The sequence below is a fragment of the Pyxicephalus adspersus genome, chromosome 10 (genome assembly GCF_032062135.1).
Source record: "Pyxicephalus adspersus chromosome 10, UCB_Pads_2.0, whole genome shotgun sequence".
NCBI lineage: Eukaryota > Metazoa > Chordata > Amphibia > Anura > Pyxicephalidae > Pyxicephalus > Pyxicephalus adspersus.
In genome coordinates this window covers 50,212,938-50,237,653 of record NC_092867.1, presented here as the reverse complement: position 1 = coordinate 50,237,653, position 24,716 = coordinate 50,212,938, and the positions used below count along the sequence as shown (strand labels likewise).

General features: G+C 38.5%; 1 long non-coding RNA gene across 1 annotated transcript; it reads right to left on the bottom strand.

The window, feature by feature from the left end:
* Positions 1 to 1,266: 1,266 nt before the first annotated feature.
* On the bottom strand, positions 1,267 to 23,643 carry LOC140339471 (uncharacterized). Its single transcript, XR_011922445.1, has 3 exons — positions 23,534 to 23,643; positions 23,334 to 23,447; positions 1,267 to 2,249 (listed from the first exon to the last, which is right to left on the bottom strand). It is a non-coding gene; the product is annotated as an uncharacterized lncRNA (long non-coding RNA).
* Between the last annotated feature and the right edge of the window lie 1,073 nt (positions 23,644 to 24,716).

The window sequence follows — 24,716 nt, the reverse complement described above, 5'->3', positions numbered from 1 at the left end:
AATATTTGGGAGTACATTTATCAGCTAATCTACAAGACCTGTATGACTTGAATTTTGAACCATTAATAAAAGATACATAAGACCTGTCTAGCTACCTTGACCTGAATAAAATGTGTAGTCTAAGGTACAAGTATGCACCAACCTCCATACATTTACCAACTGTAATTGCTGGAGTTGTTTCAAAGAAGCAAGTCTCCTGCGGGATAAGTGAGATTTCCCAGATGATGTGTTAACAGAGGCATCAAATACTAAGTTTAGGTCTCCTCAAATATCAGCATACCATCAGCAAAATCATGAATACCTTTAAATAGAGAAATAAAAAATAGAGCAACACTGGGTGCATAAACATTAACATGTAGTGCCTCTTAATGGCACAACTACATCTGGCCCAGTCAAGAGGTATGTCCCTAAAGGGGGATCCCAAGAGGGGTCAAGGTCCCTAGAGGGGGATCAGTATAACCCATTAGCTGGGTCCTGCTCGGGCCAAACTATGATGTATAACAATTGGAAACAAAGAAATAGCATGTCTAGGAGAATTTAACACATTCAAGTCACCACTGCAAAAAGTTTCAGATAAATCCCAGGGTCCAGGAGTCAACATGGATTATTGAGTCCTTCGCGTTCCACCAACTTCCCCACCAATACACGTAATCGAAATAAACATATCAACACAAACATATAAACATGGCCATAAAAGTACTCCACAATATAATAAGATAGATAGCACTATACACCCAAAAAGAACATTCTATCAATTGAGAAAACATATATAATTGAGCCAAGTGGGTTGTGATATTCCCCATCAGACCTTCACCAGCCAAAGGTATATTCCAGCAGGGATCCCAAGGTGCTTTTAACTTATCTTGATAATATCATGATTCATCTAAAGGGAGTGTCCCGATCCCAAGTGAATAGTCTCCACCAATATGGCGAGTTCCATGTAGGGCAGCCACAACCGTAAAGACTTTAGAATGGCAGAAACAACACCAGGTCAGAAAGGTCTATGCAGTGGAGAAGAAAAGCAATCTCAGCACTTTAAACAAAGTTCCCTCGTTAAACTTCACATGTATTTGAGTGGAAATAGATAATGGAAGCATGTAGTGTGATTCATATCTGAATTAGGAAGAATGTGGATTTTGCAGACCGTAAGATGAAATGGGTAGACCCACTTGTAGGCTATTTGTTTCTGGTTTAGGAGTTGGGTCAAGGGCCGTAGAGCACAATGCTTCGCCAGGGTATATCTGGACAAATCAAGATATAGAGATATATCTGGACAAAATCAAGTGCACCCTTGTCACAGGCTTTCTTAATAATTTCCTCTTTCAGTCTATAGAAATGTACCTGGCAAAGAACATCATGAGAAGAGGTAGCATTAGGGTTCCTAGTAGCAGGAATGCCATGTACCCTATCCAATTCCAGTTCAGAAGTTGATGTTTTTCCCAATAAAGTGTTGAGAATCCCTATTACAGTGTCCTGGAGGTCATTGTGGCCTGTGGCTTCTGGTAAGCCTTTTATACCAATATTATTTTGCCTATGGCGATCCTCAATATCATAAATGTGTGTCCAAATAGCTTGGAAATACTTGGCATGGGCACTGATTGCATCTTGCATGTTGTATTGAAGAAACTACAGCAGAAGAGGTAGCATCTGCCTATTCTGCTTTTTAAAGTATATTCATAAGGATATGAATATACTTTTGGTCTCCTCTAGGCGGGTAAACATTTTCCACATCCTCATTTGTGGGGAGTACAGAAAAATAATGTTAAAATATCTGGTGGATGTAATCTTCCACTGGGTGTCGTTCAAGTGGCTCAGATTCAGTGTCTGCCTGTGAACATTCAGAACTCACCAAGTCCGCGTCAGGGAAGAGTGTCAGAGTCAAGACCTCATCAGGCACCATCTTGAAAGACCTCAAGGTTGCTGACTGCCGGTGCCTCCACAAAAGTCATCTAAATCTCTCCTGGGGGTCTTGGATTAACTCCAACAGGAGCCCCAGGCCTGCCATGCTCCTTTGCTAGCATCCATCTGGAGTGATAGAAGTACGTTTCTACCTTTTTCTCTTCTTTCATGCTTCCTTTCATCCTACCTTTTGTCCTCTTCTTCCATCCTTTTATTCTTCTATTTTTTCCTTATTTGATTCTTTTTTTCTCTTATTTCATCCTTCTGTTTTCTCTCTTTTTATCTTTCCTTTTTTCTCGCTTTTCATCCTTTATGTTTACTCTACTTTATCCTTTCTTTTTTTCTCCTTCCTTTCAGAAAGAATTGATAAAAGGAATAATGAAAGGAGAGAAAAAAGAAGGGTGAAAGTCACAATGTAAGGTGAAAAAAAAGAAATCATGAGAGGAAGGATAAATAGAGAGAAAAATAAGATGAAAGCAATGATGGAAGCAGAGAAAAATGGAAGGGTGAAAGGATAGATAGAAGGAAAGAAAAAAGGAAGAATTAGTGATTTCTGAAAGTGATTTGAGTCATAGGTGGGGAACAATAATGATTTCAGAAAGTCGTAAGGGGGAACCATTGGTGATTTCTAAAGGTGACCCAAGTCATTAGGGGATCTCATAACTGGTTTCAGAAAATGAGTTGTAAAGGGGGGCAATCAGTGATTTCTAGAAATGACTTAAATGTTGAGAGTGATAAGGCAGGACAATAAATGATTACTGAAATTTGTCAAAATCGTAGGGGGGGACCATTAGTAATTTCTGAAAGTTACCTGAGTTGTACGGGGGACCATAAGTGATTTTAAAAAGTGACCCAAGTCATAAGAGTAGACCATTAGTGATTTCTGAAAGTGACCAAAGTCATAAGGGGGACCATTAGTGACTGATAAGTGATTTCTTAAAGTGACCTGAGATGTAAGGGGGATCATAAGTGATTTTAGAAATCGACCCAGGTCATAAGAGGGACCATTAGTGATTCATAAGTGATCCAAATCGTAAAGGGGACCATTAGGGATTTCTGATGACCCAAGTCATCAGAGGGAGCCATTAGGGATTTCAGAAAGTGACCCAAACGACGAGTGATTCCTGAAAGTGACCGGAGTCACAAGAGGGGACTGTTAGTAATTTCTAAAATGGAGCCAAGTCATAAGTGATTTCAAAAATAGTGACATGAGTTGTAAGGGGGATCATTAGTGATTTTTAAAAGTGACCTGAGTCATAGAGAGGCCATTAGTTATTTTTGAAAGTAAACCTAGTACTAATGGGGGACCATTATTGATTTCTGAAAGTGATCCGAGCCGTAACAGGGGACCATTAGTTATGTCTGAAAAATAGTCATGTCAAAAGAGGCACCATTAACATTTTTAGAGGGTGACGCAGAACTTGGATCTGATTTTTTTCCCCTGACTTTTTCTTCAATTTTTGTTTTTACTTTTTCCTCAAAAAAAGTCAGAAAAATGTCAGAGGAAAAAGTAAAAGTAAAAAAAAAAAAAATAGAGGAAAAATCTAAAAAAAAGTCTGAGAATGTCAGAAAAAAAGAAAAACGTCAGGAAAAACAGAAAAAGTTAGAAAAAAAGTCAGAAAAGATGTCAGAAAAAACGGTAAATAAGTCAAGAGGAGAAGGTCAGAAAAAAGTCAGAAAAAAAATCAGAGAAGGTCAGAAAAAAAGTCTGAGAAAATTAAGGAAAAACAGTAAAAAACAAGTTAGAGGAAAAAGTCTGAAAAAAGTATGAAAATAAGTCATAAAAAAGTCTTAAAAAGTCAGAAACAAAGTCAGAAAAAAGAGTCAGGAGAAGGTCAGAAAAAAATTCAAAGTAAAAAGTTGGAAAAAAGTAAGAAAACTGTCAGATGAAAAAGATCTGAAAAATGTCAGATACAAATTAGAGAAAAAGTAAAAAAAAATCTGAAAATGTCAGGGGAAAAAGTCAGAGGAGAAAGTCAGAAAAAAAGTCAGAAAAATGTTATAGAATAAAGTCAGAAAAATGTCAAATGAGATAGAAACAAATGAAAAGAAAAAGTCAGAACAATGTGAAAGGGAGAAGTCAGAAATTTAAAAAAAATAGGAAAGATGGAAAAAAGTCAGAAAAATGTCAGATGAAAACATAATAAAAATTTCAGAAAAAGTCTGATAGAAATTAAAGAAAAAAGTAAAAAAAAAGTAGAAAAAAAAAAAAATAAAAAAAGTCAGGAAAAAGTAGGTAAAAGTCTGAAAAAGTCAGAAAAATGACTTCTAGAGAAAAAAGTCAGAAGAGAAAGTCAGAAAAAAATCAATGAAAGTCAGAAAAAAATTGGGGGAAAAGTAAAAAACGTCAGAGGAGAAAGTCGGAAAAAAGACAAAGAAGAAAGTAAAAAAAATGTCAGAAAAAAAGAGGAGAAAGAAAAAAAAATTAAAAGAATGGAAAAATTAGAGATAAAAGTCTGAGGAAAAAGTCATAAAAATAAAAGTCAGGGATTAAACAGAAGGACCGCAACCTGCTATCCCCAACTCCCCTCAGGGAATCCAAAATGGCGCCGTCACACAACTATACTGATACCACTTGCTATTAAAAAAGTCAAAACAATTTCTTTATTTCTCTCAAACGAATACAGATATTTTATTCTAATCCCACTTGCTATCTATCAAAAAGCCAGTAAAAAGTCTATTTCTCTAAAAAAAAAATACAGATATTTTATTCTGATTCCACTTGCAATCAAAAAAAGTCAGAAGAATTTCTGTTTTTCTCTTAAGAAAATTACAGATATTTCATTCTGATTGCACTTGCTATCTATCAAAAAAGCCAGAAAAATTTCTGAATTTCTCTCAAATACAGATATTTAATTCTGATCCCATTTGCTATCAAAAAAGCCAGAAACATTTCTGTATATCTTTCAAAAAATACTTTTTATTTTGATCCCATTTGCTATCAAAAAAGCCAGGAAACATTTCTGTATTTCTCTTAAAAAAATACAGATATTTAATTCTAATACCACTTGCTATGGATCAAAAGAGCCTTACAAATTTCTGTATTTCTTTTAAAAAAATACAGATATTTCATTCTGATAGTACGTGCTATCAAAAAAGCCAGATCAATTTCTGTATATCTCTCAAAAATACAGATGTTTTATCCTGATCCTACTTGCTACCTATCAAAAATGGCCAGAAAAAATTCAGTATTTCTCTAAAAAATACAGATATTTTATTCTTATAGCACTTGCTATTTATCAAAAAAAGCAAGAAATAGTTCAGTATAATACACAAAAAGTACAAAAATACAGATATTTCATTCTGATCCCAATTGCGATCAAAAAAGCCAAAAAATTTTCAGTATTACTCTCAAAAAATTACAGATATTTAATTCTGATAGCACTTGCTATCCATACAAAAAAGCCAGAAAAAAAATCTGTATTTCTCTCAAAAATATACAGATATTTAATTCTGATACCACTTGCTATGCATCAAAAAATCCTTACAAATTTCTGTATTTCTCTCAAAAATACAGATATTTCATTCTGACAGCATGTGCTTGAAGGGTTAAAATAGCTAATCTAATTTGAGCCATATATGTGTTCCTGTAAGGAAGTTGTATTTTTTCTCCTGTCTACTCAGTTTAATTGTAACCAGATGGTGAAAATTGTTAATTCTTTGAAATACGATGTATGCCTTGTATACCTTAAAATGTATCAAATAACACTATATATGGCTAAAATTTAAATAGCTGTATGTAACTAAAGACCACCCCTTATATTGTGTATAAAAGGACCACCTCGTCAAGTAAAGATTAGGGTATATTCCTAAAACCATACTGTGTGCGTGTGTGTTATTGGGATATCTCTCCAGCTCCGTATGTAGGAGAAACATGTAAGGATTATGTAGCACGGGTCTGTGGGACTGATTACTATTTAGGTATTCCCTGGGTGGATAATATGACAGGATGAACAGAGGGGATGGGAAGCGTGAATCCTTTTCCTAGGGACGGAGCAAATGATTCATTCCATATGGACATGGTTAGGGGTTATGTTTAGGAGTCACCACTGATTGTGGTAAACGTAGAGGGACGTCCTCTGCCTTTTCTTGTAGATTCTGGTGCTACTTGTAGCACTTTATGTGAGGATTATTATAGTAGTCCAAGAGAGAATGCTGAGTCCTCTGTGGGAATTAATGGGATCATTCCAGGATCATTCCAAATTGTCCTGTGAATTTGTTATGGAGAGATTTGTTTGTTCTATTGAAGTTGCAGTTGGGGGTTAGTAAGACAGGACACCTACATGTCACATACTCAGTCATGCCCATCCATGTACCAAATGGTAATTGTTTTTTATATTTGGAATGCCAACCACAGGATCCGCTACTTGATCAAGTCCCTCCTGAGGTTTGGGCAAATACTGACCAAGATGTTGGCCTAATCTCTTGTACACCATACAAGGCAATGCTTAAGCCCGGCACTGCACCTGTCTACATTAAACAATACCCACTTTCCCCAGAAAAAGAAAAGGGAATTGAGCCTATGTTGATGGAATTCCTAGGGGCAGGGGTTATTGAGGAAACTATCTCCCCCTATAATACACCTATCAACCCAGTGAGAAAGGCTGACAATACCTTTCGGTTTGTCCAGGATCTTAGAGCAGTAAATGCTCAGATCATACCCATAGCCCCTGTGGTTCCAGACGTGCCATCTCTGCTATCAGCTATTCCTGCCCATGCAGAGTTTTTCTCTGTTATTGATTTAAAGAATGCTTTTCTTTCTGTCCCAGTTGACAAGGAGACACGGCCACTTTTTGCTTTTACATTTAAACATCGCCGGTATGCCTGGTGTAGAATGTCTCAGGGTTATGTAGACTCCCCGGGAGTCTACTCTATTGTCCTCCAAGCTACACCGCTCCCTTGGACTGTCCCTCATGGTTCTGTCCTTCTACAATATGTGGACGATCTCCTCATATGTAGTTCTGCTCGGGAGGCCTGCCAGGCAGACTGTGTTAGTTTATTACTGTGGTTATATGAATGTGGACACCAGGTGTCAAAATTGCAATCGTGTACTAAAAGTGTTGATTATTTGGGTTTTGTTCTCAGTAAAGGTGAGAGGAAAATCAGCCATGCCAGAATTACTGCTGTACTGGGTCTGCCCACAAACCAAGAAAGACATGTTAACCTTTCTTGGCATGATTGGTTATTGCCGCCAATGGATAGCTGATTGTTCCTACTATGACAATATTCTGAGACAAGCCACTAAGACTAAGATGCCTGATTGTATTAAATGGTCTGATGAAATGTTACAAGTTTTTGGTCATTTGAAATGTGCAATGGTTTCAAGTCCTGGCTTGGGCCTACCCGACTATGGCGTGAGGTTTCACTTATTTGCCAGGGACAATTGTAAAACCATGGCAGGAGTCCTGGCAGGCCTCCCGAGTAGAACTACATATGAGGAGATCGTCCACATATTGTAGAAGGACAGAACCATGAGGGACAGTCCAAGGGCGCAGTGTAGCTTGAAGGACAATAGAGTAGACTACCGGGGAGTCTACATAACCCTGAGACATTCTACACCAGGCATACAGGCGATGTTTAAATGTAAAAGCAAAGAGTGGCAGTGTCTCCTTGTCAACTGGGACAGAAAAAAAAGCATTCTTTAAATCAATACCAGAGAAAAACTCTGCATGGGCAGGAATAGCTGATAGCAGAGATGGCACGTCTGGAACCACAGGGGCTATGGGTATGAACTGAGCATTTACTGCTCTAAGATCCTGGACAAACCAAAAGGTATTGTCAGCCTTTCTCACTAGAGCTTGTTGTCTTTTTGAGGGAAAAGATGTAAATATATACACTGATTCCAAATATGCCTTTGGGGTTGTACATGATCATGGGGTAATCTGGCAGAGAGGAGGCTTCATAGCTGCAGATGGGAAGCAAATCTCACATTCTACCCTAGTACATGATCTCCTAGCCGCCATCCTATATGATTATATTAATGACACCTGTAAAAAGAATGGTAGGATTGTTAGCTCCCTGGATAATTCCATGAGTTGTAATAAGACCATTTTGACTCCCAGGTTTATCTAAATTATAATGCTTCCTAAGGGATGTTTTTTGTCATGTGGTAACAGCACTTACAATTATATACCTGCCAATGTTATTGGAGGTCCCTGTGCATTATCCAGGCTGACTTTGGTGTTATTGGGATATCTCTCCAGACGTCTGTCTCTCTGGTGCAGGAGAAGTCACGGTGCATTCGAGGCACTAGAAGTAGAAGCAGATCCTTTCGGGGCTATGTATCAAAAAAGCCAGTAAAAATTCTATATTTCTCTGAAAAAATACAGATATTTTATTCTAATCCCACTTGCTATCAAAAGAGCCAGAAAATGTCTCTGTTATCCTCAAAAAAATATTGATATTTTATGCTGATACCACTTCCTATCTATCAAAAAAGCCAGAAAATATTCTCTCTAAAAAATACAGTTATTTCATTCCTATAGCACCTGCTATCTATCAAAAAAGCAAGAAATACTTCAGTATTTCTCTAAAAAAAAACAGATATTTTATTTTGATCCCACTTGCTATATATCTAAAAAGCCTGAAAAATGTCTGTATTTCTCTTAAAAAAATACAGATATTTTATTCTGATCCCACTTGCTATCTATCAAAAAGCTATACAAATTTCTGAATTTCTCTCACAAAACTACAGATATTTCGCTTGCTGTCAAAAAAGCCAGAAAAAAATCTGTATTTCTCTCAAAAAATACGGATATTTAGTTTTGATCCCACTTGCTGTCAAAACAGACAGAAATATTTCTGTATTACTCTCAAAAAATATAGATATTTTATTCTGATACCACTTGCTATCTATCAAACAAGCCAGAAAATAATCTGTATTTTTCTCAAAAAAAATACAGATATTACATTCTGATAGCACTTGCTATCCATCAAAAAAGCAAGAAATAGTTCAGTATTTCTCTCAAAAAAACACAGATATTTTATTATGATCACACTTGCTATCAAAAAAGCCTGAAAAATGTCCGTATTTCTCCCATAAAAATACAGATATTTTATTGTGATCCTACTTGCTATCAAAAAGCCATACAAATTTCTGAATTTCTCTCCAAAAAATACAGATATTTTATTCTGGTAGCACTTGCTATCCATCAAAAAAGCCAGAAAAATTTTTATATTTCTCTAAAAAAAAACCCGATATTTTATTCTGATCCCGTTGCTATTAAAAATGCCAGAAAAAAAATCTGTATTTCTCTCAAAAATATACAGATATTTAATTCTGAAACCACTTCTATGCATCAAAAAATCTTACAAATTTCTGTATTTCTTTAAAAAAAATACAGATATTTAATTCTAAGCATGTGCTATGTATCAAAAAAGCCAGAAAAAATTCTATATTTCTCTCAAAAAAATACAGATATTTTATTCTGATCCCACTTGCTATAAAAAAAAGCCAGAAAATTTTCCGTATTAACCTTAAAAAAATTCAGATATTTCATTCTGTAAGCACTTGCTATCCATCAAAAAAGCATTACAAATTTCTGTATTTCTCTAAAAAAAACAGATATTTCATAATGATAGCACGTGCTATGTATCAAGAAAGCCTTATAAATTTCTGTATTTCTCTCACAAAAATACTGATGTTTTATTCTGATCCCACTAGCTATCAAAAAATCCAGAAAAATGCCTGTATCCCTCCCAAAAAAATCCAGATATTTCATTCTGAAAGCACATGCTATATAAAAAAAGCCAGAAAATAGTCTTTATTTCTCTAAAAAAAAAACAGATATTTCATTCTGATAGCACTTGCTATCTATCTAAAAAGCAAGAAATAGTTCAATATTTCTCTCATAAAAACACAGATCCCACGTGCTATCTATCTTTAAAAAAAGCCTGAAAAATTTCTGTATTTCCCCTACAAAAACAGATATTTCATTCTGATACCACTTGCTATCAAAAAAGCCTTACAAATTTCTGTATTTCTCTCAAAGAAATACTGATGTTTCTTTCTGATTCCACTTGCTTTAAAAAAAGCCAGAAAATTTTCTGTTTCTCTATAAAAATACAGATATTTCATTCTGATCCCACTTGCTATCAAAAAAGCCAGAAAAATTTCTGTATTCCTCTAAAAAAAATACATATATTTTATTCTGCTCCCATTTTTTGTGGGGAAACGTCTATTTCCCCACAAAAAATACAGATATTTCATTCTGATACCAATTGCTATCAAAAAAGCCTAAAAAATTTTTTGTATTTTTCTAAAAAAAAAAAAAATACAGATATTTCATTCTGATACCAATTGCTATCAAAAAAGCCTGAAAAATTTCTGTATTTATTTAAAAAAAAAAAAATACAGATATTTCATTCTGATCCCACTTGCTATCTATTAAAAAAATCCAGAGAAATTTCTGTATTTCACTCCCAAAAATACTGATATTTCATTCTGATCCCACTTGCTATCAAAAAACCCAGAAAAAAATTCTTTATTGTTTTCACAAAAATATAGGTATTTCATTTTGATCCCACTTGCTATCAAGAAGCCCGAAAAATTTCTGCCACTTGCAATCAAAATAGCCAGAAACATTTCTGTATTTCCCCCAAAAAATACAGATATTTCATTTTGATCCCACTTGCTATCAAAAAAGCCTGAAAATTGTCTGCATTTCTATCACAAAAATACAGATATTTCATTCTGATACTTCTTGCTATAATAAAGCCAGAAAAAGGTCCGTATTTTCTCTAAAAAAAAATTTAGATATTTAATTCTAATAGCGTTTGCTGATTATGAAAAAAGCCAGAAAAATGTATGTATTTCTCTCAAAAAAATTCAGATATAATATTCTGATCCCACTTGCTATTAAAAAAGCCAGAAAAAATGCTGTATTTCTCAAAGAAAGAATACAGATATTTTATTCTGATCCCACTTCCTATCAAAAAAGCCAGAAACAAATCTGTGTTTTTCTTAAAGATACAGATATTTAATTCTGATACCACTACCTATCTAATAAAAAAAGCCTTACAAATTTCTGTATTTCTCTAAAAAAATCCAGATGTTTTATTCTGATCCACTGTCAAAAAAAAAAAACACAGAAAAATGTCTATATTTCCCTTTCAAAAATACAGATATTTCATTCATCATTCATCAAAAAAGCTAGAAAAAAAATCTGTATTTCTCTAAAAAAAAATACATATATTTTATTCTGATGCCATTTGCTATCTATCAAAAAAGCAAGAAAAAGTTCTGTATTTTTCTAAAAAATACAGATATTTTATTCTGATTCCACTTGCTATCAAAAAAAGCCTGAAACATTTCTGTGTTTCAAAAAAATACAGATATTTAATTCAGGTACCACTTGCTATCTATAAAAAAACAGAAAAATGTATATACAGATATTTGATTTTGATCCTAATTGATATCTATCAAAAAAGCCAGAAACATGTCTGTATTTCTCTCAAAAAAATGCAGATAATTCATTCTGATCCCACTTGCTATATATTAAAAAAAGCCAGAGACATTTGTGTATTTCATTTCAAGAAATACTGATATTTCATTCTGAGCCCACTTGCCATCAAAAAAGCCAGATACATTTCTGTATTATTCACACAAAAATACAGATAGTACTTGCTATCAATAAAGCCAGAACCATTTCTGTATTTCTCTCCAAAAAATACAGATATTTTTTCTGATCCCACTTGCTATCTATCAAAAAAGCTAGAAAAATGTTTGTATTTCTCTAAAAAATACAGATATTTTATTTTAATTCCACTTTCTATAAAAAAAAAATCTGTATTGCTCTCAAAAATTACAGATATTTCATTCTGATACCACTTGCTATCAAAAAAGCCAAAAAAATTCTCTATTTCTCTTAAAAATATACAGATATATTATTCTGATCCCACTTGCTATCAAAAAAGCCAAAAAAATCTATATTTCAATTCAAATGCCACTTGCTATCTATTAAGAAAGCCATACAAATGTTTCTATTTCTTAAAAAAAACAGTATCCATTCTGATACCACTTCATATCTATAAAAAAGCCAGAAAAATCTCTGTATTTTATTTTAATACAGATATTTTATTCTGATAGCACTTGCTATTTACCAAACTGTTTGGTACAGGTGCATTTTTGCCCCGAATAAAGTAAAAAATGAGCGGTAGATGCAGGGGAAGGCATGGTGTTGGGCGACCTTCCGCGACTGGCAAGGGGCATATTCCTTGGGAGTTCGCCACTGTAGGACAGCAGCAAACTGTTGGAGGCAGCAGCACAAGTTGTCAAACATGTCTGAGATGTGTGTGGAGCACTAGTACGCTGGTAGATTTATTGAGAGGACGATCATACAGCCACGTCATGTGGAGAGTATTGTGGACTGGGTCTCAGGGGCCTCAAGTGCACCAGGCTCTTCTTCTGCTGCAGGCTATTTTTCTGCAGCAGCAGCTGCAGCACCCAGCACAGCCGTGACAGGAGCAAAGACAGGAGTTAGCATGGCTAATGTGCCTTTACCTCCTGATGAATCTCCCTTGTTTTTTAACGAACAGCCTGAGGATGTCATTGAGAATTTCAGAGGAGATACAGACTTTGAGACCCTTAGAGAGTGTGGTCAGCACAGATGAAAATGAGGATGATGATGACCGTAACGTCTCCTGGGAACCACCAGTGCTTGTAAGGGCTAGCAGTAGTTCTGAAACAGACGTAGAGGAAAGGCAGCAGCAACAGCAGCAATGCAGAGGCAGGCAAAAAAAAGGGCAACAGAGTGGTTGCACACACCTCTCCAGTGTAGTCCTTTTTCACACTGAAAGACGATGACGGGTGCATAGCAATCTGCATCCTGTGCCACAGGCAGACTCGCAGAGGTCAGGCCGGATTACATTTGGGTACAACATCCCTGATTTCCCACATGCGCAAGAACCACAAACCAAAGTGGGAGCAGTACTTGCGTTCTCTTGAAGGAGGTGCAACCACGTCATTTATCTCTTCCACCTCCATTGACTCCTTCTCCACCTCCAACTGTAATTGCTATTATGTCTCAGGAGGTTGGTGCCAGCCAGACTTCCAGCTGCAAGGAAGTATCAGCTTCTGGCCACAGGTTTCCTGGCGTTAGACGACATTTGTCATTGAAAGATGGGTACTCCAGTGACCCCTTCAGCTCCCCTAGCTCTCAGTCCCTTTAGCCCACTCTACCGGAGTTCTGCGCAAGGCATCAGGCTATGGGCTCAACCAACAAAATAGTCATTCGCATCTAGACAAATTATTGGCCTTGCAGCTACTGCCTTTGGTGGTTTGTGGGGGATTGCTTGAGGTAGCAGGGATCAAACCGGTCACAACAAGAGGCAGAAACGCTCAAATCAACTTAAAAGTCCATGCTCCCGCCTGCAGGCTTTATTCTCACAGCCATTTAACGAAAACAACAAAGGCCCGACTGGGCAACTAGCTACCTCACTTTAGGTATGCTATCTCTCTGTCCAACTTGTAAGCCACAGTGGTACACAGTCCATGCAAATGTAATAAACAGAATCCACACACAGTTCATGCAGTCTTGGTAAGCTCAGTCCAAAGTCTCCTCTCCAGCTCTAGGAAACCTATGGCATAATCTCTATATCATGATAGTTCCACTTACGGTTGAAGTGTTGTTTGCCCACTGGCTTTCCTGGAGCTCTGTCCCCTTCTCCTGCAGCCTGGAACCCACTCTGGCTCTCTTCTGCCAGGAACAGACTGGTTCCCTTCACATCCTGGAACCTTCTTCATCTCAGCCTCTGACTGCTCACTCCAGTCCCTGACTGCTCACATCTACAGTCTGGATCCCTCTGGCTCTCTCTCAGCTTGGCTGATTACTCTTCACTCAGCTTCTTGCTGATCACTTTCCACAGCCTCTTGCTGATCACATCTTCCCCTCCTGTACCTGAGTGCAAGTGCATATATTCCCACATCAGGGTTGGGCCAAAGGACCGACCCTTCACTTTCCTTGGTCGGCTCAAGGGCCCTAAAGAACCTGGTTTGTTCCTAAAACCTATTACCCTTTACAATTCTCTTTTCCCTGGAGCCATTTTACCACTTTCCCTGACATTTTAGGTTCACTCTGTCACATACCCCCCCTGTAAGGAGCTGGGGAATTTTGCTGAGTCTTGAAGTTATTTTTGTGCTTTTATGTTTTGTAGATGAATGAATTATGTTGAAACTAGTTGTACTCTTCTTATCAGTAAACTAGCGTCCGCTTCCCCCTTTTTGCCTTGAAACTCTCCCCTTCCTCCCTTCGGCCATTTATCTGTTCTCCTGACATGAATAATATTATTATTATTATTATTAATAATAAACAGGATTTATATAGCACCAACATATTACGCAGCGCTGTACTATGTACTAATAGGGGTTGCAAATGACAGACTAATACAGACAGTGATAAAGGAGGAGAGGATCCTGCCCCAAAGAGCTTACAATCTAGTAGGATATCCTGTTCTAGGAGAACCACAAGGACATTTGTCATGTCTGCTAGTTGTCTGTAGTCATGCAATCATGCAGTGATCATGCCTTTGAACTAGTATATAAGCTTTGTGCAAACAATAAAGTTTTGAGAGTGATCTAACTCTACCAGCGCTGTAAACAGAAGCCATCAGCGAGAGGGACAGCTGATCGGGGATCAGTAGGAGATCACCTTAACACCCCCCTCTGTTCGAACCTGTGGGGTTGGACACATTCCCCTACAAATAATCTGGGATAGGGCATCTGCACTCCCCTTCATTTTCTTGCTCTATCCTTTCTGTAGGCTGCCATTGAAGAACTATCTGTATTTCTTTTTCTAGGCCAACAAACACACAAAACAATTTCTTTTTTTTAGAGACTTGGTGCTCTGGTATCTTTACTACTTGGTTGAACCTTCTTGCTTGGACTGCACTTTCTGCTTTCGACCATGTTTCTCCCTCTGCCTTTTTGCCTTGAAGGGTTTTCTCTAGCTGTTCCATATCTTCTGCCCCCTTCTGATGTTCTTGCTCTAGTTGCATGATAAGTTTCTCCGCGGCCACCTCCTGTTGTTGTAATTTATCAAGATCATCTAGTATTCCCTACAGCTCCTCTTCCAACAGGCGCCTCTCTTTCATAATTTCTTTTTGTATATTCTGCAATTCCTGACGCAGGAAACAGGTGCTTCAATTTGCCAGTTTACGCTCATATTTCTGTTCTTTGCTGGTTAGTTCTAGTCTGAGGTCCTGTATTTGCTGTTGGGAATTTGATAGATAATTCTCCAGGTTTTTATTTTCTCCTTTGAGTTCCCACAACTACAACTTGGGTTTGGTTTAATTCCTCTGCCAAACTTTCATTTAGAGTGGCCACCTCTTTATGATTTTCCTTAAGAAGAGGGTTCTTTAAGGGATTTAAAAACTGCTTTTGATGTAGCTAAACTTTTCTGCAGTGTTTCAATTTGTTCTTTAAAGCTGGCTTAAAGACGGATGATCTCCTTGTCTTTTGCATCCAGTTTATTTTTTTTTCTTTGGAATTCTTTATCTTTTTCCGGTTTCTGTCTCAGATTTAGCGTAGATCCATGCAAAGCATGTTTGTGCAGCCGCACAGGAGATGTTGGTTCCTCTCTGTGTCTGCTTGACCTTTACCATTTGAACTTTTTTCTTTTCCTCTGAACTTTTGAGATTTCTCAAAGGACACAGGTCCACACAGATGACCATCAGCCATCTTTCACCATCAGCCACGATCCTGGAGCAGGAGCACAATCAACATTCTTCTTGAACCTTTTGATAGGCGCCTTCGGGAAGTACTTGGTTCCTGTCACCGTAATCTTCAATCCACCCTGTTTAAACCGAACATGACAAACGTAGCATTCATACAGCTTCTCCCCAGAATGAGTTCCTATGTGCCTGTGCATGTAACAATCAAGATTTGAGCATCTGGGACAAGTATGGCTGCACAGCTTACATTGGAAAGTTTTCTTTACACATTTCTCTTTGTTTTTGGTCGGATTTAGAGGCTTCAGGTTTTCTATCCCTCTTTCAGCCTTCACGTTCACAATAATTTTTCTCAGCAGCACCATCTTCTAATTGTGAACTGTTGTCATTGATTATAACTTCTTCAGGTCTCTCAAAGACTTTGCTAGGTGCAGCCACATGTTCTATAGCTGCAGCAACATTTACCCCAGAGCCTACATTTTCACCAAAGTCACAAACTGCGGGAGCCTCTACATTTCTAATGTAAGGGAAAGTTTCAGCCTCTTCCCCTTCACTACTGTCACCAACAGCTACAGGCTCCCACTGGCCGTATATGTGATTGCCTTAACCGCTTCACATTCAATAACCCCAATAGCTACGGCCCATATGTCCATGTAAGGTCAAGCCCAGCCTCTTTACAATTATCGATAGTTGGAGGCTCTACAGCAGAAGTAGGCAATTTTTGGCCAACTGGGCCATTTCAGGGGTGGGCAGGAGCACACTAGGCCGCCCTCTGAGTCCCACTCTAATGACTCGGCCCCCCAACAGGAACGTCTCCTGGAGTGAAATTCCTCTCCTTTGTATGCATTGCGGAGGAGAGGGATTTACCTTCAAAGGAGTGTTCCATATAATATAATACCATATTAGGGGACCCAAAGAAAGAAGGCAGCTCCAGAGCTCTCGCTCTGGTAGTTCATTCTGGCCTAATGCCCCATGGCTGATCCAGCCAGCCGGCGTTAGGCCGGATCAGCCAGGGGGCGTTAGACCAGATCGGCCAGGGGGCGTTAGACCAGATCGGCCAGGGGGCGTTAGGCCGGAACGAACTACCTGAAGGCCTGAGTTTGCCGATCTCTGCTCTACAGATACGGCCTAGCCAGTGCGGGGTTGCTGTGTGCTGTTTCCTTCCCATCTGAGAGGTAGTCCAGTGCGTGCAGGTGGCTTCTATTTTTAGAATCAGCAGCGATCAGAGGGAGCCCTGTAAACAAACATCTTTTTTAGCAGGCTCGAATGCGCAGTCTCCCCCTCTGTTCCTTTTATTAGTTTAGTTGCCCTCCTCTGCACTCTCTCCGATTCCAAAATGTCCTTTTTGTGAACTGGTGCCCGAAACTGGACTGCATATTCCAGATGTGGTCTGACCAATGCTTTGTACAGGGGCAGGATTATGTCTCCATCTCTGCAGTCTATTCCTCTTTTAATACAAGAAAGTATTTTACTAGCTTTAGATATTGCAGCTTGGTATTGCATGCTGTTATTAAGTCTATGATCTACCAGAACCCCTAGATCCTTTTCCATTTCTGACTCCCCCAAACGTATTGCCCCTAGACAGTATGAAGCATGCATGTTGTTAGGCCCCAAGTGCATAACTTTACATTTATCTATATTAAAATGTAATTTGCCACTTGGCTGCCCAATCAAACAGTACATCCAGTTCAGCTTGTAGATACAGACATCCTGTATGGTCCTAATTCCATTTCATAGTTTGGTGTCATCTGCAAACACAGAAATGGTACTTTTAATGCCAAACTTCATATCATTTATAAAGATTTTAAACAGTAAAAGGTCCCAACACTGAACCCTGGGGTACACCACTAATAACCTTAGACCATTCGGAGTATGAATCATTAATTACAACTCTTTGGATGTCTTTAATTAAGCCAGTTCTCTATCCATTTACAGATTGACTTTTCTAAACCCTTTTGACAATAACTTGCATATTAACCGTCTGTGGGGTACAGTGTCAAATGCTTTAGCAAAGTCCAAGCACACTATATTAACTGCTATTCAACTGTCTACCTGTTTACTTCCTACCTACCTACTTTACTTGTCTACCTGTTCCTCATAAAAAAGAGTATATTTGTTTGACAACTTCTGTCTTTCTTGAAGTCATCCTGACTATCACTTAAAATATTATTTTCTAGCAGAAACTCTTCTATGTGGACTCTTTAGGACCTTTTAAACTATGGACGTTAAACTAACAGGTCTGTAGTTACCTGGTAATGACTTTGCTCCCTTTTTGAAGAAAAAAACCACATCCATGGCCAATCCATCGGTACCTTGCCAGTGACTAAAGAGTCTCTAAAATTTAGAAATAATGGCTTTGAAATAACCAAGCTCAGCTCTTTGAGGACACGTGGATGTAATCCATCAGGTCCTGGTGCTTTGTCAACCTTAATTTTTTCCCAGCTGTTTCTCAATCATATCAATTCTGAGCCATTGTGACTCATTCAAGGCAGTGGCATTGCTATTATGAATTCGGACTAAAGCTGTCAATTTCCTTTGTGTACACAGATATAAAAAAAAGTGTTTCGTAAATCTGCCTTGTCTTTAGCCCCAGTTACCAAACCATTGACATCCTTTAGGGGCCTACATGCTCAGATCTGATCTTTTTGCTAATAATATATTTGAAAATTTTTTGGGTGTTTGACTTACTTTCCATTACAATATGTACATTTTGAAGTTTTGCACATTTTATCTCCTTTTTACATCTTTTATCATATTCTTTATAGGTTTCAAATGATGGTGATCCTTCATTTGTATATTTATGTAATGCCCTTTTCGTGTTTCCTTTGGCTTTTTTAACATCAGTTGTAAGCCACGTAAGGTTTTAATTTTAGCCTCTTAAACTTATTACCCATTGGAATATATTTTTCAGTTTGGTTTTGTAGAACAGACTTGAAACATTCCCATTTCTGTTCTGTGTTCTTTGAAGACAATATTGTCTCCCAGTCCAAGACACAAAGAGCCGCCGTTAATAATGGAAAATTTGCTCTCTTAAAATTAAATGTTTTTATCTTTCCTGTTTTTGCTTCCTGTTTACAGCCTACATTAAATGAAATCATATTATGGTCACTGCTACCCAGATTCTCTTTTATTTGCACATTTGTTATAAGCTCTGCATTGTTAAAAAGAATTAGGTCCAGCAGAGTATCATTTCTATAAACTGTACCATAAAATTATCTTGTATTAAATTTACAAATGTCCTCCCTTTTGCTGTTCCTGTAGTGCCATTGACTAAAGAGTCAATGTCAGGGTAGTTGAAATCTCCCATGATTAAAACACTTCCACTTTTTGCTGCTTTTAGTTGATTTTCTATTTCTTCCTTAGCACTGGGGGTCCTATAGCAGACTCCAATCATTGTTTGTGTGTTATTCAACCCCACATTCAACTCCACCTATAATGCCTCAACCTCATCGCTTGTTCCCTGCACAATTTCCTCTTTCACATTCACTTTTAGATCCCTTCTCACATACAGACAGACACCACCACCCTTTCGTTTGACTCTGTCTTTACGAAAGAGAATATACCCAGGAAAAGTGTTTGTGTTCTAATTCGGGTTGTCCTTATATTCGGCCCGAATATAGCTGTTCGAATTCGGATAGACCTGACCCGAAAAACACGGGATTCGACTGCAAAAATTCAGGAAAAAAAAGTTTTTTTAAAAAATGAAAATAAATCTTAAATGAATTTAGTGTGTGTTTTTGTTTTAACATTTTTTTTTTTTATTTTTTTATAGGTTATCCAACAATGACATTATGAATCTTAATGTCATTGTGGGATCCCCGGACCGAGGGAACTTTGGGGATACAGCTAATTGGAAGCACGTGCCTTCAATTAGCTGTAACCTCAGGCCACACCAGGGCAATAGAAGTTTAATGGGGATATGTACCTCCATTCAACACCTCTACTGCTCTGTGATTGGCTAGGGAGAGGAAATTATAATTACACTAATAAAGAGTACCTGTCACATGAATATTAATGGGGACCAGTCACATGTATATTAAAGAGGACCTGTCACATGAATATTGAAGAGCGCCTGTCACATGAATAATAAAGGGGACCTGTCACATGAACAATAAAGGGGACCTGTCACATGAACAATAAAGGGGACCTGTCACATGAAAATTAAAGAGTACCTCTCATGAAAATTAAAGAGTACCTGTTACATGAATATTAAAGGGCACCTGTCCAATGAATAATAAAGAGAACCTATTAAATGAATATTAAAAACTACCTGTCACATGAATATTAAAAAGCACCTGTCACATAAATAATAAAGGGGACCTGTCACAGGATTATCAAACAGTACCTGTCACAGGAATAATTAAGAGTACCTGTCACAAGAATATTAAAGAGCACCTGTCACAGGAATATAACAGAGTACCTGTCACATGAATATTAAAGGGGACCTGTCACATGAATATTAAAGGGGACCTGCCACATGAATATTAAAGTGGACCTGTCACAGGAATATTAAAGACTACCTGTCACATAAATATTAAAGAGTACCTGTCACATAAATATTAAAGAGTACCTGTCACATAAATATTAAAGAGCACCTGTCACATAAATAATAAAGGGAACCTTTCAAAATGAATATTAAAGAGTACCTGTACATGAATATTAAAGAGCACCTGTCACATGAATATTAAAGAGCACCTGTCACATGAATATTAAAGGGGACCTCTCACATGAATATTAACCCCCCTAGCAGTAATCCCAAGTGTGACTCGGGGTGGCTTTTACTTGCAAAAAGCGGTAATCCCGAGTCACACTCGGGGTACCTTTAAGAGCCCCCCTTACCTTTGCCCCACGCTCCAGCAGCGAACCGATGGTCCTGGTGTGATGCCCGGGCGCTAGTCCGTCGGGGGGTGTGGCCGGGCGGGAAATTTAAAAGCAGATTACTGAGTAATCTGCTTTTAAATAGGACACAGATCCCGGCCACGCTGCTGCCCGCATCTCCAGAGAGATGCAAAGCACAATGCAGGACTTCTGCATTGAGCTTTACATTTCACTGCAGATGCCAGCAGCAATAGCAAATTCCGGGGGTGAATAATTAAGAGTACCTGGTACATGAATATTAAAGGAGACCTGTCACATGAATAATAAAGGGGACCTGTCACATGAATATTAAAGGGGACCTGTTACATGATTAAAGAGCACCTGTCACAAGAATATTAAAGGGGACCTGTGACATGAATATTAGAGGGGACCTGTGACATGAATTATAAAGGGGACCTATCACATGAATATTAAAGAGCACCTATCACATGAATTTTAAAGAGCACCTGTCACATGAATTTTAAAGAGCATCTGTCACATGAATTTTAAAGTGCAACTGTCACAAGAATAATAAAAGGAGAACTGTACCTGTCACATGAATAATAAAGGGGACCTGTCACATGAATAATAAAGGGGACCTGTCACATGAATATTAAAGAGGACCTATTACATGAATATTAAAGGGGTCCTGTCAAATTAACAATAGAGGACCTGTCACATGTATATTAAAGTGGACATCTCACATGATTATTAAAGAGTACCTGTCACATGAATATTAAAGAGCTCCTGTCACATGAATAATAAAGGGGACCTGTCACATGTATATTAAAGAGCATATGTTGTATGAATAATAAAGGGGACCTGTCACATGAATATTAAAGAGCACCTATCAAATGAATATTAAAGAGCACCTGTCATGTTAATAATAAAGGGGACCTGTCACATGAATATTAAAGGGGACCTGTCACATGAGTAATAAAGGGGACCAGTCACATGAATTTTTAGGAACACCTGTCACAGGAATATTAAAGAGCACCTGTCACAGGAATAATAAAGAGCACCTGCCACATGAATATTAAAGAGAAGCTGTCACATCAATATTAAAGAACACCTGTCACAATATAGATGTGGCTGGGTCTACATGAACGGTTTTAAAAACGCATATAAACGTTCCTACTACGTTTATATGCATTTTTGTGCACTTTTAGAAGCGTTTTAAAGCTGAACTATAAAACGCTAAAAAAACTTTATTATAAACATCTATGACGCGGTTTACCGTGAATTGCTGCGATTTCACATAAGCGTTTATAAAAGGTTTAATTTAACCCTTTCAGGGAATGATTACAGGGGTACAAAAAACCCTTTACTTATTCACTGAAAGGGTTAAAATATGTGTAAAAAAATTAGATGAGGCTGTAATGTTAAATTATTTTATTAAATGTGCGTGTGTTTGTGTAACTAAACTTTTTTTTTTTTTTAATCCCAATGACAGGATGATTTCCAGGGCTGCAATGAGCACAGCCCTGGGAATCCTCCTGACAGTGAGGGATCGCAGGGCACTAGGGGTTGAATGAGGACAAGGCTCTCCATTCACCCCTAGAGCTCTGTGATTGGCTGAGGTTTTACATTTCTAAGCCATTCGTCACTAGATTTGAATGGGGAGACTTGTGCCCATTCATCTCTAGTTCTCTGTGATTGGCTGAGAAGTAGGAAACCCTGATGACAGCTCAAGCATCATCAGGATTTCCCTTTCCTCAGCCAATCAGGGAGCAGAGCAATCACCAGAACTTTACTATGCTGACAGCTCTGCTCCCCTGATTACTCCCACAGCCCTAGAAGAGCTGTGACGTGTTCTGTATCTGTAACACATACTACAGCTCCTGTACTCATTCCCTAGGGTGGGGTGGTGGAGATCTGGGAGTCCCCTTAATAAAGGGTTTATGAAAGCCCCCATTGTTTTCAACGGAAGCTTACATAAAAAGCTTTAAAACGCTTGAAAAAGCCTCCATTGAGTTCAATAGAAGTGTTTTCATGCGTTTTCTCGCGTTTATCCTGCATTTTAATTTTTTAAACGTTGCAAGCAATGTTTAAGATAAAGCTCAAAAGCGTGCCTGAAGGAAACGTCCTGGTGTAGATTAGCCCATTGGAATGGTTGGGGACTTCAAACATGGGCTTTAAAAGCCTCAGGTTAAACGATAGAGAAACAGTTCGTGTAAACTAAAGCTGCATATACACGTCCAATAATTATCGTTAGAAACGACCGTCGAACGACCGACGAGGCGGCGAACAACCGATTGGCCAAAAATCGTTCTAGGAAAAGTGACCAGCGACGCCGATGAACGATGAATTGTCGTTGGAAATGAACGACCACCGCGGCGGATCTGATTGGCCGACGATCATTTACCATCTATCGTGTGTACAGTCGTTCAGTGATTGTGCATGTTTCTGCGGTACACTTTCTCCTTTACATGTCACTCCCTGCATCGTTCAAACGATTGTATCCAGCGTGTGGACACTGTTGGTGGATTATATTTGAATGATCGTATTGTTGCAGCATGTACAGAATTGTGCATAATTGTAGTATAATCGTGCATAATCGTTGATCGGGCGTAATCGTTCGTTTTCTAACGATAATTATTGGAAGTGTGTACCTAGCTTTAGCCTAATATTGATGTGACAGGTGCTCTTTAACCCCCCCAGCGGTAATCCTGAGTGTGACTCGGGGTGGCTTTTACATGCAAAAAGCGGTAATCCCGAGTCACACTCGGGATAATTTTAGGAGCCCCCCTTACCTTTGCTCCACGCTCCAGCGGCGATCCGATGGTCCTGCTGTGAAGCCGGAGATGCCGGCCTGTCGGGGGGTGTGGCCGGGAGGGAAATTTAAAAGCAGATTACTGAGTATAATTTACTTGAAGGGTATATATACCAGAAAAATATATAGGGGGACTTACATTGTCCATGGGTGTGGTTTGAAAAGGTTGGATTGGTAGGCAGCTTCCAAAGTGAAGAGTAAGTTGGCGCCTTCTAAGAGGAATATGTAGAGGGTCCTCTGGGGTAGGGGATGCCTAGGTGGATATTGGTATAGGAGTTAAGACTAGGAGGCAAACAATAGGAACATAGTAGGCAGCAATAGGGAAAGTGAAGAAATTACCTTATGCTGAGCCAGAATGAGAAGACGGGCTGCCGCAACGCCGCCCAACGAGTCAAGGAATTGTGGCGTGGAAAGGGAAATCACGCACATCACGTCTATGTTGGAGAAACATAGGGCGGCGTTAGAGGGGGCAGCCCATAACACGTGCAAGTAATGACGTACACGTGGGAGGGGCCACAGGCGAATACGTTACCAGGAAGGAGAGGAGTTCCAAGGAGACTGCCTCCTCCAGGGATGTATGTGGAGAGGTTTCCCAGGAGGTGTTCGATTCATTTTCGAACCGGTGCAGAAACCTCTGCACCGATCCTATAAAGTGTGTCTGTCCAAAAGAACGGACACTTACAGGGGCATAAACGGAAACCGTTCTATCTGAATGACTGCACCAAAAAATAGGTGCTCCCGTCCCTGCAAATCGGGCCCATATAGGGAAAACCTGACAAGGGGGAGAGACTGGGGGGGTTTAGGGGTGATAGGGGGTGGGTAGGAAGGAGGATCAAAGAACTGAATCCTATAGGTATACCTATGTAGGGTGGTAGGGTCGTATAAGGGCACAGGGGGAATCCTGCACGAGGTTAAAGAAGAATTTTACCATGTAGGAACATATATGGATATTGACAATAGTACCACTCCAATATAGTGTTGTAAAGATTATAAATATTAGAAGAACTAAAAATAAAGGTTATGAAATAACAAAGTAGTTTAAGTAGTGTGCCAATGTGATACAATTACACATGCATAATACAGACTAGTGTTGGTGTTTGAATTCGGGTTGTCTTTATATTCGACCCGAATATGGCTGTTCAAATTCGGATAGACTCGACCCGAAAAACACGGGATTCGACCGCAAAAATTCGGAAAAAAAACTTAAAAAAAAAAAATTATTCCTAAATGAATTTAATTAGTGTGTGTTTTACAGGTTATCCTACAATGACATTATGAAACATAATGTCATTGTGGGATTCCCGAACCGTGGGAACTTTGTGGTAACAGCTAATTGGAAGCACGTGCCTTCAATTAGCTGTAACTGCAGGCAATACCAGGGCAATAGAGGTTGAATGGAGATATGTATCTCCATTTATCACCTCTACTGCTCTGTGATTGGCTGAGAAATAGGAAACCCTGATGACAGCTCAAGCATCATCAGGATTTCCCTTTCCTCAGCCAATCAGGGAGCAGAGCAGTC